Source organism: Diachasmimorpha longicaudata, chromosome 13 (assembly GCF_034640455.1).
Source record: "Diachasmimorpha longicaudata isolate KC_UGA_2023 chromosome 13, iyDiaLong2, whole genome shotgun sequence".
NCBI lineage: Eukaryota > Metazoa > Arthropoda > Insecta > Hymenoptera > Braconidae > Diachasmimorpha > Diachasmimorpha longicaudata.
This window is the reverse complement of record NC_087237.1, coordinates 1-13,399: the sequence shown is the minus strand read 5'-3', so window position 1 is coordinate 13,399 and position 13,399 is coordinate 1. Positions and strand designations below refer to the sequence as shown.

The 13,399-nt window shown below is 32.9% G+C and overlaps 1 long non-coding RNA gene across 1 annotated transcript; it reads left to right on the top strand.

Moving 5' to 3' along the window:
* Positions 1–37: 37 nt before the first annotated feature.
* Positions 38–4,914, top strand: LOC135168676 (uncharacterized). The gene is made up of 2 exons (XR_010300080.1): positions 38–1,999; positions 2,377–4,914. It is a non-coding gene; the product is annotated as an uncharacterized LOC135168676 (long non-coding RNA).
* Positions 4,915–13,399: the final 8,485 nt, after the last annotated feature.

Genomic DNA, 13,399 nt, shown 5'->3' with positions numbered 1-13,399 from the left:
CTAGTGCACTCGGACGATTGTTGATAGATTACTTGTCGATTATTAGTGGATTAGTCGGCAAGCGTGTATTCTACAGTATAATAAAATTATTGTAAATCTATTTCAGTACAAAATTATCTTGTTATTGTGCAGCCTAACTTTTAAAGACAATATTGTAAATGTGGCGTTGTATTTGTCTGTTTTCGACTTCATTGAACCGATGCGGCAGAAACGGAATTTGAAATCATCTGCCAAGGAAAAAGTCCCTAGCCGTGCGGAGGGTGGGGAAAGCGCTAGTGAGTTTTATGCGCAGCTCCCTTGCGCAACTAGTACTGCTGGGCATGCGCGCGACCACAGGCATGGGTGAGCTGCGCGCTACGTGACTTCTGTATGCTTTAAGATGGCGGCTGCACGTGTGTGCCTTTCCCGGCGTCTCGTGTATTTCGTCTAATTGTATTAATAAAATGCGGAATTTAGATTATTAAAGTATTTAATTAGAGGGAAATAGTTTCGGGGCGTGTAATTAATATAGTGAGTATTGTTTTTGAAAGTTTATTAGTGAAAAGTGAAGGGATTTGTGGGAAGTGTGCATGAGGACGCTAGGGCGTGGCTCGTTGGTGGCTTGGTGATGAGGCCTAATTTGTTAAATAAATGGCCAAATTGTTGCTAAAAAGACTGGTACATTGTGGATTAAGTGGGATTTTTTAAAATAATAAAATGCTAAATGGACTGAAAAACGAGTAGCGTCTCCACAGAGCTGTGAGACGAAGGGATGGCGGGGCGAGGGGGGGGGGGCAGCCGTACGTGTTCGTGTTTGTTGGCGGCATGGTGATGACGCCTAATTTATTAAATAAATTGTGAAATATTGCTAAAAAAGACTGGTACATTGGGTGTAAATGGATTGGCCCAGGAAAGTGTGTGCATTCAATGACATTTTTTAAAATAACAAAATGCTAAATGGACAGTTGAGAAATGGGGAGCATCTCGACAGACTTGGGCGATAAAGGGATGGTGCGGCGAGGGGAGGCAGCCGTACGTACGTTTCCGTGGTTGTTGGTGGCTTGGTGATGACGGCTAATTATGGTGGAAATTTTCATTAAAAAATACTAAATTGGGTGTTAATGCATTGGCCCAGAAAAGTGTGTCAATTTAGTGACAATTTTGAAAAATAATTGAACAGTTAATGGACGAATGAAAAATAAGGAGTGTCTCTACAGACTTGGGTGGCAAAGGGATGGTGCGGCGAGGCGGGGCAGCCGTGCGTGTTGGTGCTTGTCGGCGGCTTGGTGATGACGCGTAACCTGTTAAATGAAATAATTGGACAAATTGTTGGTTAAAAAAAAAGTGGTAAATTGCGTGTAAATGCATTGGCCCGGAAAGGTGTGTTTATTGAGTGACATTTTTAAAATAATAAAATGGAAAATGGACGAATGAAAAATACGTAGCGTATCTACAGACTTGAGTGGCAAAGGGTTGGGGGGGGGGCAGTTGTGCGCGTTGGTGGTTGTTGGTGCGTCGGTGTAATTTGTTTAAAATTTTAATTAAAAAAATGATGAGTGAGGTATGGATTGGCGTAAAAAAGTGTGTGCATTGCGTTAAATTTTTTAAAATAATAAAATGTTTAATTGTGGAGTGGAAATACGGGAGTGACCAGTGGGGCGAAGGGATCGAGGGGGGGGGGGTAGTTGTGCGCGTTCGTGGTTGTCGGTGGGCCGGTAAAAAGGCGTAATTTGTTTAAAAATGTTTAGAATTTTAATTTAAAAAATAATGAGTCGGGTTGTAAATACAGTGGCCTAAGAAAGTGTGTGCCTGTTGTTTGAATTGTGGCATAATTAAATGGTTAATTGGTTAGTGAGAAATCAGGTGGAATATTAAGTGAGCAGTGTTTTTTTGGTGGTGGATAGTCAGTGTTTTTTTTTTTTTTTTTTTTTTTTTAAATGTGAATTGTTGAAGTGAGCTGTGGAAAAGGAGGAATGCTGAGACAGCATTCGACAGCAGGCGACACATTGCAGTTATCCCGGTGAGTCAATAATTAGAGAATTTTTATTTAAAGTTAATCATTTGTGATAAATTTTTAAGAAGGTTAATGAGTAGCATAAAGCTGATATTAGTATAGAAAAGAGTTTTTTTTTTGGAATTGTTAATTATTTGTCACAAATGTTTAACGATGCTCATGATGAGCTTCTAGTGGATAAGAGGTACGTTTATGAGTTGTGAGAAATTAAAATGAATTAATTAATAAAGTGAAGCTAGCCAGAGTCGGGGTTTTTGAATTAATTAGAGAATTAGCTCTTAATTGGGTTTTATATAATTTTTTTGTGTTGTCAGTAAAAATAAAATGGTGAAAAAGCTTTGTTGAAAAATCAATTTTTGTAATTTGTTTTTTTTTTTTTTAAGGTGAAGTGAGCTGTGGAAAAGGAGGAATGCTGAGACAGCATTCAACAGCAGGCGACAGTATGCAGTTTGCAGTATGCAGTTTGCAGTTTGCAGTTTGCAGTTGATATCTCGGTGAGTCAAAAATTAAAGAATTTTTATTTAATGTTAAGCAATTGTGATAAATTTTGAATTATTTGTCACAAATGTTTAACGATGCTCATGATGAGCTTCTAGTGGATAAGAGGTACGTTTATCAGTTGTGAGAAATTAAAATTAATTAATTAATAAAGTGAAGCTAGCCAGAGTTGGGGTTTTTGAATTAATTAGAGAATTAGCTCTTAATTGGGTTTTATATAATTTTTTGGTGTGGTCAGTAGAAATAAAATGTTGAAAAAGGTTTTTTTGAAAAAGTAGTTTTTGTAATTTGTCATGCACTGTTGGACTCAGCTGTCACATATACTGGGGGTTGTAGGAAGGGGTGTTTTTTTTGGGGGGGGGGGGCGCGGTGGGAAATGAAGACGGGCGTTGCTGTAGAATTGAGCGGCCGCCGTCAGATCCCGCACTTTATCCGTCGGACTCGGACGTGTATTATTGATACCCGTCGGAGTGCGACCTGTATCCTGAATTACCCGTCGTACTTGACTGTGGTGAAGTGCGACGTGGAGTCCCGTTTTGTATATGCCCTGTATATTGGGCGGTAAAAAGGGCGTAAATTTAGGGTGGAGGGGAATGAAGACGGGGGGACCGTCCAGAATTCGACGGCCTCCTTGTCGGAGCCCCCGGGGTTTTGTTCCGTCGGAGTTGGACACCGAGGAAAAGGTATCTGATTCCGACGAATCGTGTTGACCAATTGAGCCATCGTGTATTATATAGGGGTGGAAAATATTTTTTGGACAAGCCTCGACGCATTGAATTGAATGCGGAGGTTTAGTATATGCGGCGGCGGCGGCTAGTTTGGGTGGAATGGTAAATTATAAGAAATGAATATTTGAAGAAAGCTTTTTGAGGATGAAATGAATAATTAGTAAAAAAATAATTGAGTGGGATGGTTAGCTTGACAGGTGGATATTTGTTAGTCGGAATTTAGTAATTTGCATTGTAAATGATTTCTCACAAATGATGAATAACCGTAAAGAGAACCTCGGGGGGAGGAGCATTTAAATGTAAAAGTGATAAGGTAGTAAAAATGTTTAACATCTGTTATGGGGAGAAATATAAATTGAAAATGTATTTTTCATTGCTATTTCATCGAGCCTGAGAAATATTTAACAAGGCTGATAAAGAATTGGGTTTTTTTGTGGGGGATTTTAGTGATGAACCCGGGGGTTGATCGCTGTGAAAGTTGTAAGGTACAGTTAATGGTATAAATATAAATTTGTAATTTTTTTGAATTGATATTAAATGGCGTGAGCATGTTTTTATGAATAGAGAGAGTTAGAAGCGAAGTTTTGCAAAGCCTAGTCATAATGAAGTTGTAAGGGTTTCGCTAGATGGTGTCAGTCAAGAAATTGGTGGCCCTGCGAAACTTGTCACCCTTCAGACTAGATTTGTTTACCTTTGCAATAATATTGTTAGACTGGTTAGGATATTTTTATGAATAGAGATTGAGAAGAGAGAGAGAGTTAGAAGCGAAGTTTTGCAAAGCCTAGTCATAATGAAGTTGTAAGGGTTTCGCTAGATGGTGTCAGTCAAGAAATTGGTGGCCCTGCGAAACTTGTCACCCTTCAGACTAGATTTGTTTACCTTTGCTATAAAATTGTTAGACTGGTTAGGATATTTTTATGAATAGAGATTGAGAAGAGAGAGAGAGTTAGAAGCGAAGTTTTGCAAAGCCTAGTCATAATGAAGTTGTAAGGGTTTCGCTAGATGGTGTCAGTCAAGAAATTGGTGGCCCTGCGAAACTTGTCACCCTTCAGACTAGATTTGCTTACCTTTGCAATAATATGGTTAGACTGGTGAGGATATTTTTATGGATAGAGATTGAGAAGAGAGAGTTAGAAGCTAGGTTTTGCAACAGTTAGTCAGAATAAAGTCGTAAGAATGTGACAAGAGGGTGTAAATGAAGGAATACTTAGCAAGGCGTGTGAAAAATAGGGTTTTTAAAATTGATAAAAATTTTTTGTCGGGTTGTCAGGTGTTAAATTCAGAAGGTATTGAAAATGGGTGAAATAAAAATTTTGAAAATAGCTTTAATGGATATTCCATGGTGTGAGACGAATATTTAGCAAAGCGTGTGAAAAATTGAGTTTTTTAAAATGATTTTAATGTTTTGCGGGGTTGTCAGGTGTTAAATTGGTAACATATGGAAAATTTTGAACCAATGTTGGTAATTGGTTAGAGCGCGGGTGACTTGTTCCACACGTCGATAACTAGTCTGTCGGTAAGAGTATTGGACGGTCGGTATCTCGGCGATGGGTAAATAGTCGACGAAGTGTAATGACGTGACAGGGTTATCAGCCGTCAAACTTTTACCGTATTGAAAATAGTTGAAATAAAAATTTTAAAAATAGCTTTAATGGATATTAAATGGTGTGAGACGAATATTTAGCAACGCGTGTGAAAAATAGTGTTTTTGTTATATTGATTTTGATGTTTTGTGGGTTTGTTATCAGTTAAACAGGTAAGTATTGAAAATTGTTAAAATAAAATTTTTAAAAATAGCTTTAATGGATATTAAATGGCGTGAGACGAATATTTAGTAACGCGTGTGAAAAATTGCGTTTTTTTAATTGATTTTAATGTTTTGTGGAGTTGTCAGCTGTTAAATTTGCGACTTATTGAAAATGGTTAAAATAAAAATACTTAAAATAGTTTTAATGGATATTAAATGGCGTGAGACGAATATTTAGCGACGCGTATGAAGAATTCCGTTTTTTTAATATTGATTTTAATGTTTTGCGGGGCTGTCAGCTGTTAAATTTGCGACTTATTGAAAATGGTTAAAATAAAAATACTTAAAATAGTTTTAATGGATATTAAATGGCGTGAGACGAATATTTAGCGACGCGTATGAAAAATTCCGTTGTTTTTATATTGATTTTAACGTTTTGTGGGGTTATCAGGTGTTAAATTCGTAACATATTGAAAATGGTTAAAATAAAATTTTTAAAAATAGTTTTAATGGATATTAAATGGCGTGAGACGAATATTCAGCAAGGCGTATGAAAAATTGGGTTTTTAAAATTGATTTTAATGTTTTGTGGGGGTGTTAGCTATAAAATTTTGAACATATTGAAAATAGTTGAAATAAAAATAAAAAAAATAGGTTTAATGGATATTAAATGGTGTGAGAGGAATATTGAGTAAGGCGTGTAAAAAATAGTGTTTTTTAATTGATTTTAAAGCGTTGCGCGGTTGTCAGCTATTAAAGTTGTAAATATTGAAAATTTCGAATGAGATCGGTAATCCGGTAGAGCGCGGGTGAGTTGTTCCACACGTTGATAACTAGATTGTCGGTAATCCGATTGGTCGGTCGGTATTTGGGCTGTTGGTTAAACAGTGATAATAGTTTTAAGGGTAGCCGGCTCGAAGAGTCGATAACTCGACTGAAGGTAATGACAGTCGTCGGTCGGTATGTCGGCGATGGGTAAAGAGTGATTACAGCTTTAGGGGTAACTGGTTTGAAGCGTCGATAATTTTCGCTGATGGTAATGCGATTGGTAATTTTTGACTTATATATAAAATATAAAATTGAAATAAATACTTATAATTAATATACAAAATGGAATATTAAATTAATATATTAATTTATTATTTAAAATTTAATGTAAAAATACTTTGTTTTTTGAATTGAATGAAATTGAAAATTTCTAATCTAATAAATTGAGAATAAAAAAAATTATATTTAATAATTATATCTATTTGTAAAAATATGGAAAAATTTAATGTTTTAAATGAAAGTCATGTTTTTTGATTTATATAAGACAATATAATTGATTTGATATGTTTATTTTGATTAATAAGTTGCTTAATTTAGTTAATTAAAAATAATTGTTATTGAATATTAATTTTAGTAGAAATGAATTGATTAACTTTTATTGTTCCAATAGTTATTAATAGAAGTTATGTGGGGGCTGAATCTATACAATATTATTTATTAAATAGATTTAGTTGAATAATCTTGTTATTTTTTATAAATTGAAATGTCATTATTTAATAATAATTGTTTAATTATTATTATTATAATTATTAGGAGTTGTTGGTTTTGGGTCTTGATTTATTGATATATTAATAAATTTCGATTGAATAATATGTTTTATTTGAATTGTTTGTTAAAAATAAATTGCAAGAATAATTAGAATTTGAATAATTTAGAATGAAATTTGATTATAAAAATCAGAATATATTGTTTATTAAATGATATATGTTGAATATTATTATGTATAATAATTAGAATTGTTGTATTTTGAATCTATTGAAGAATTAGAGATTAGAGATTTGTTTTTTGTTAATAATATATTTATATATATTTGATTATTTATAAGAATATGATTAGGAGGAGTGCCCCGATTTTTTGTATTTTTTCTAAAATGATTTTTTGTTATAAATTAACATATATTGAACTTTTTATTTATATTACTTCCGGTTAGGGTTAAATTTTCTAATATTGAATTATTTAATAATAAATTTGATTTTTTTTTTTCAATAGAAAAAAAAATGTAAATTTTTTTGTAATAGCAAATTTGAAGTTAATTTTCAAGTATAAATTTTGAAAATTTATAATATAATTAAAAATGATAAATTTTAGATGGCAAAGAAGATTTTGTTTTCCTTTTAAATAAATTTGCAATTTAATGTTTAATGTTGAGTTATCTATAGGTATAGGTTATCGAATTAGAGTTGAGTCTTACTGGGAGTACAATAGAATGGTAACTGATCATGTTTTTGTTATACTTTTTTTTTATAGTTATACCTATCATACCTCCAATTATAATAGGCATAATTATAAAAAAAAAAAAAAATTGTAACAAAAGCATGAGCAGGTACCATTATATTAGAGTTTCAGTAAGACTCAACTCTAATTGAATAATTATACCTATATATAAAGCAAGATTAAAGATTAAATTGCAAATTGAAAATTGTATAAAATGTAAGATTTGAGTAAAGCTTCTGACTTGACTAATAAATTGTAAATTGATTTGAAAGAAAAAAAATAGTTGTTTGATATGTGAAATTTTGAAAATTTCTAGTGTAAAATGAATTAAAAATTGAATATTATAAAAATATGAAAATTTTTCAGTAAAAAAAGAGAAAAATGAAATATATTAAAATTTAGAATAAAAAATGCAAGGAATGGGGGCACTTGTAATGATATTGTAATAAATAAAAATAAAAAAAATAGGTTTAATGGATATTAGATGGTGTGAGAGGAATATTGAGTAACGCGTGTAAAAAATAGGGTTTTTTAATTGATTTTAATGGGTTGCGGGGTTGTTAGCTATTAAAGTTGGAAATATTGAAAATTTCGAAGTAGATGGGTAATTGGGTAGAGGGCAGGCGACTGGTTCGACACGTGTCGATAAGTAGGTTGTCGGTAATAATAGTATTGGAGAGTCGGTATCTCGGATGTGGGTAAAATAGTGATAAGAGTTTTATGGGTAACCGACTGGAAGCGTCGGTAACTGGACTGAAGGTAATGTCAGTCGTCAGTCGGTATGTCGGCGATGGGTAAATAGTGATTACAGTTTTAGGGGTAACTGGTTTCATGCGTCGATAATTGTACTGATGGTAATGCGATTGGTAATTTTTGACTTATATATGAAATATAAAATTAATATATTAAGTTATTATTCAAAATTTAATTTAAAATACTTTCATTATTGAATTAAATTGAATTGAAAATTTTTTAATCTAATAAATTTCGAATTGACAAATTATATTTAATAGTTTTATCTATTTGTAAAAATCTGAAAAAATGTTATGTTTATAACGTTAAAAGATATAATTATTTATATTAAAAATAATTGAAAGTTATGTACTTTGATTTCTATCAAAAAATATAATTGCTTTTATATGTTTATTTTATTAATTTGAAATAATTATTATTGAATATAAATTTTTGTAGAAATAACTTTCTTAACTTTTATTGTTTTAATAGTAGAAGTTATGTGGGGGCTAAATCTATACAATATTATTTATGAAATAGATTTAGTTGAATAATTTAGTAATTTTTTATAAATTGAAATTTCGTTATTTAATAATTATTATTTGATATTAATTATAAATTTTCTAATATTAATAAAATTAGCAGTTGTTGGTTTAGGGTTTTGAATTATTGATATATTAATAAATTTAGATTGAATAATATGTTTTATTTGAATTGTTTGATAAAAATAAATTGCAATAATAATTAGAATTTGTATTTAAATAGTAAATTTTGGATTATTGATTTGAATTTGAAGAGGGTTATTTAGAATTAGAATAATTTATAATGAAATTTGATTATAAAAATTAGAAGATATTGTTTATGAAATGATATATGTTGAATATTATTATGTTTAATAATTAGAATTGTTGTATTTTGAAGTTGTTATTTATGAATTAGAGATTAGACATTTGTTTTTTGTTAATAATATATTTATATATATTTAATTATTTATAAGAATATCATTAGGAGGAGTGCTGCCCTGATTTTTGGTATTTTTTCAAAAATGATTGTTTATTATAAATTAACATATATTGAACTTTTAATTTATATTACTTCCGGTTAGGGTTAAATTTTTGAATATTGAATTATTTAATAATAAATTTGAATTTTTTGTTTTCAATAGAAAAAAATGTAAATTTTTTTGTAATAGAAAATTTGAAGTTAATTTTCAAGTATAAATTTCTAAAATTGATAATATAATAAAAAATGATAAATTTTAGATGGGAAAGAAGATATTGTTTTCCTTTTAAATAAATTAGGAATTAATTATTTAAGTGAGAGACTTTGATAAAATTAGATATTTAGTATAATGAAAAATTATGAATTTAATGTTTAATGTTGAGTTATTTATAGGTATAATTATTGAATTAGAGTTGAGTCTTACTGGGAGTGTAATAGAATGGTAATTGGTGATGCTTTTTTTATTATTTTTTTTTTATAGTTATGCCTATAACACCTGGAAATTGTAATAGGCATAATTAATAAAAAGAAAAAATTGTAACAAAAGCATGTGCCGTTACCATTGTATTAAATTGTCAGTAAGATTTAACTTTAATTGAATAATTATAGTGATAGATAAATGAACGTTGAATATTAAATGTAAAATTTTAGTAAAGTTGTTTGACTTAACTAATAAATTGTAAATTGATTTGAAAGAAATAAATAGTTGTTTACTATTTAAAATTAGTGATTTGAAATGATATGTGAAATTTCGAAAATTATTAGTTTAAAATGAAGTTAAAATAGAATATTATAAAAATATGAAAATTTGTCAGTAAAAAAAGAAAAATAAATTGAAATTTATTATTAAATAATTTTTAATATTATAAAGTTAAAGGCTAATATAATATTAAAATTTAGAATAATAAATGGAAAGAGTGGGGGCACTCCTAATGATATTGTAATAAATAAGAAAATATATATAGATATATTATTAAGAATAAATAAATGGTTAATTTGTAATCTCTAATTGTTAAATAATAAGTTAATAATAGAGGAATTGTAATTATTAAAGCTAATAATGTTGAGGATATATGATTTAATGAATAATTTAGTAAATTTAAAAAAATAAAAGATATTATTTAATCTAAATGAATTAATATGTTAGTAAATTAAAGCTGAAAGGGGAAAATTGTAATGTTATAAATATTATAAAATTTATAATGATATTATATAAATATAAATATAATATATATTACTATTATCTATTAATAATAATAATAATAATCATAATAGTAATATATATTATATTTATATTTATATAATGTAATTATAGCAATTATAATATATTAACTATTATTATCATATAATTATTATTAATATTATTATACTATTATTATTTATATTATTATTATTTTTCTTAATATGATATTTATTTATAATATGAAAGTATTTATTATAAAAGAAAGATATAAAATGAATGAAATTTTTTTATAGAAATAAAAAAAAATAATTGGAAATAATTTATAATAGAAATAATGATATATTTTAAGGTTAGAATTATGAAAATTGAGTATATTTTTAGAAATAGATGAAAGTAGGAAATATAATTAGTGAATTTGAAATTTATTAGATAAAAAATTGTAATTTGTTCATAAGGTAACTGAATGAAAAAAATGAAGTATTTAAAATGAAACTTGCAATAAAATAAAAATGAAGTATAAATGTAATAAAAATAAATATAAATAATTTGTAGATTAATATACGAATATATTAATGTAATATATTAATAGTAATTATATTAATAAAAATTCTATTACAATTACTATTAATAAACTATTAATTCTATTAATAACTATTATAGTAATATTAATAATAGTTAATAGTTAATAGTAATAGCAGTTAATAGTAATTGATATAATTACTATTAATAGTAATGATATGAATAAATATATTAATGTATTAATAGAAATAAATATAAATAATTTAGAAATGAATGTAGGTGTATACTTTAATGTATTGAAAATAAAGATTTTTGTAATTGTTTTTAATAATTGATATTAAATGTAAGTAAGATGATTATTTATTAATGCGTGCGAAATAGCAATGAAAAATATTGGGGATTGTTTTAAAAATGTTTGTCGTATGAAGGGGACGGCGGCGGTGGTCCATATATGGAATAAAAGTTAATGGAAAAAATGTTTAGGAGCCGGATAGCTCAGTTGGAAGAGTACCGGATTGATAATGGGAAGGTTCCGGGTTCAAATCCCGGTCTGGACAATGGATTTTTTCCGGAATTTTTCTTGAAAAAAATGATATGGAGAATTATGGAGCAGGTGTTAAACTTTGAATGGTAACTTTTAATGTTAATTTAGAAAGTGTAGAATGAAATATTAGAATAATTATTTATAATTGTTTATAATTGCTCCCCCCGAGGTTGTCAGTGGGGGAAGAAAGTTATATAAGGAGTTTTGTGGTCACATAAGAGGGAGTGTCACACATAATAGGCAGTCTCACCTGTGGTGGAGTGAGACTGTCTAAGAGAGGGAGTGTCACCTGTGGTGGAGTGACACTGTCTCTCAAGAGGGTGGTCACAAGAGGGTGGTCACATTAGAGGCAGTGTCACCTGTGGTGGAGTGACACTGCTTAAGAGGGTGGTCACAGGAGGATCGTCACAAGAGGGTGGTCATAAGAGGATCGTCACAAGAGGGTGTGGTCATAAGAGGATCGTCACAATATAGGATCGTCACTCAAGGGTGGTCATACTTAATAATTAATGGCAAGAGAGATAGTGATGTTTGGGGGTTAGTGGAATTAGAGAGTACTGCACTTGTTAGGGTGGTGGTGTACAAGAGATTGTTGCACACGAGGGAGTGGTTAGAGAGAACCACGTACAAGGGAGTCGCAAAAGAAGGTCATAGAAGCGAGAGTGGCGAATTAGGAAGTTAAAAGACAGAGTCACAAATATATGTAGAGTGTCAGAAGCTAATTGTTAATAAACAGCGAGTCTAAATCGAGTCCCAAGACCTTTGTGACCGTTCAGACTTCATTTGTTAACATTAGCAACAATATGAAGACATTCGTGGCCATGTCTTTGTCAATAGACACAGGTTGAGAAGCGTGGTACAGCCTTTAACAGTGTCATAACGGGTGTAAATCGATAGAAATGTATCCCATTGACCTGTGCGGGCTCCTCAGATTGAGAACCGGGCTCCACAGACCTGTGGGGTTCCTCATATTGAGAACTGCTGCTTCTCCCACTTCTTCCTCCCCACTCTCGTGACCCTCGCGGCCATTGTGCTCACTGGCGCTCCGGCTCTTCTCAGCGGCATTCTCGCGTACCAAACCACTTTAACATGGAATCTTATGTAAATCGTGTTATCGTCTTTTTTTTTACCCCGACCACTGAGGCGCTGCTGCTCCATGCATTTGCCCTATCCCAACTCAGAGCTTCCACCCTCACCCGCAGTGATCAACTGGCGCCAGTGATCAACATACCCTGTGATCCAAGAGGTGATCAACATACCCTGTGAGTGACCCTCGTGACCCTCGTGACCCTCGTGACCCTCGTGACCCTCGTGACCCTCGTGACCCTCGTGACCCTCGTGACCCTCGTGACCCTCGTGACCCTCGTGACCCTCGTGACCCTCGTGACCCTCGTGACCCTCGTGACCCTCGTGACCCTCGTGACCCTCGTGACCCTCGTGACCCTCGTGACCCTCGTGACCCTCGTGACCCTCGTGACCCTCGTGACCCTCGTGACCCTCGTGACCCTCGTGACCCTCGTGACCCTCGTGACCCTCGTGACCCTCGTGACCCTCGTGACCCTCGTGACCCTCGTGACCCTCGTGACCCTCGTGACCCTCGTGACCCTCGTGACCCTCGTGACCCTCGTGACCCTCGTGACCCTCGTGACCCTCGTGACCCTCGTGACCCTCGTGACCCTCGTGACCCTCGTGACCCTCGTGACCCTCGTGACCCTCGTGACCCTCGTGACCCTCGTGACCCTCGTGACCCTCGTGACCCTCGTGACCCTCGTGACCCTCGTGACCCTCGTGACCCTCGTGACCCTCGTGACCCTCGTGACCCTCGTGACCCTCGTGACCCTCGTGACCCTCGTGACCCTCGTGACCCTCGTGACCCTCGTGACCCTCGTGACCCTCGTGACCCTCGTGACCCTCGTGACCCTCGTGACCCTCGTGACCCTCGTGACCCTCGTATATCACACGTGAGTGGTGACCCTCGTGACCCTCGTGACCCTCGTGACCCTCGTGACCCTCGTGACCCTCGTGACCCTCGTGACCCTCGTGACCCTCGTGACCCTCGTGACCCTCGTGACCCTCGTGACCCTCGTGACCCTCGTGACCCTCGTGACCCTCGTGACCCTCGTGACCCTCGTGACCCTCGTGACCCTCGTGACCCTCGTGACCCTCGTGACCTCGTGACCATATCACACGT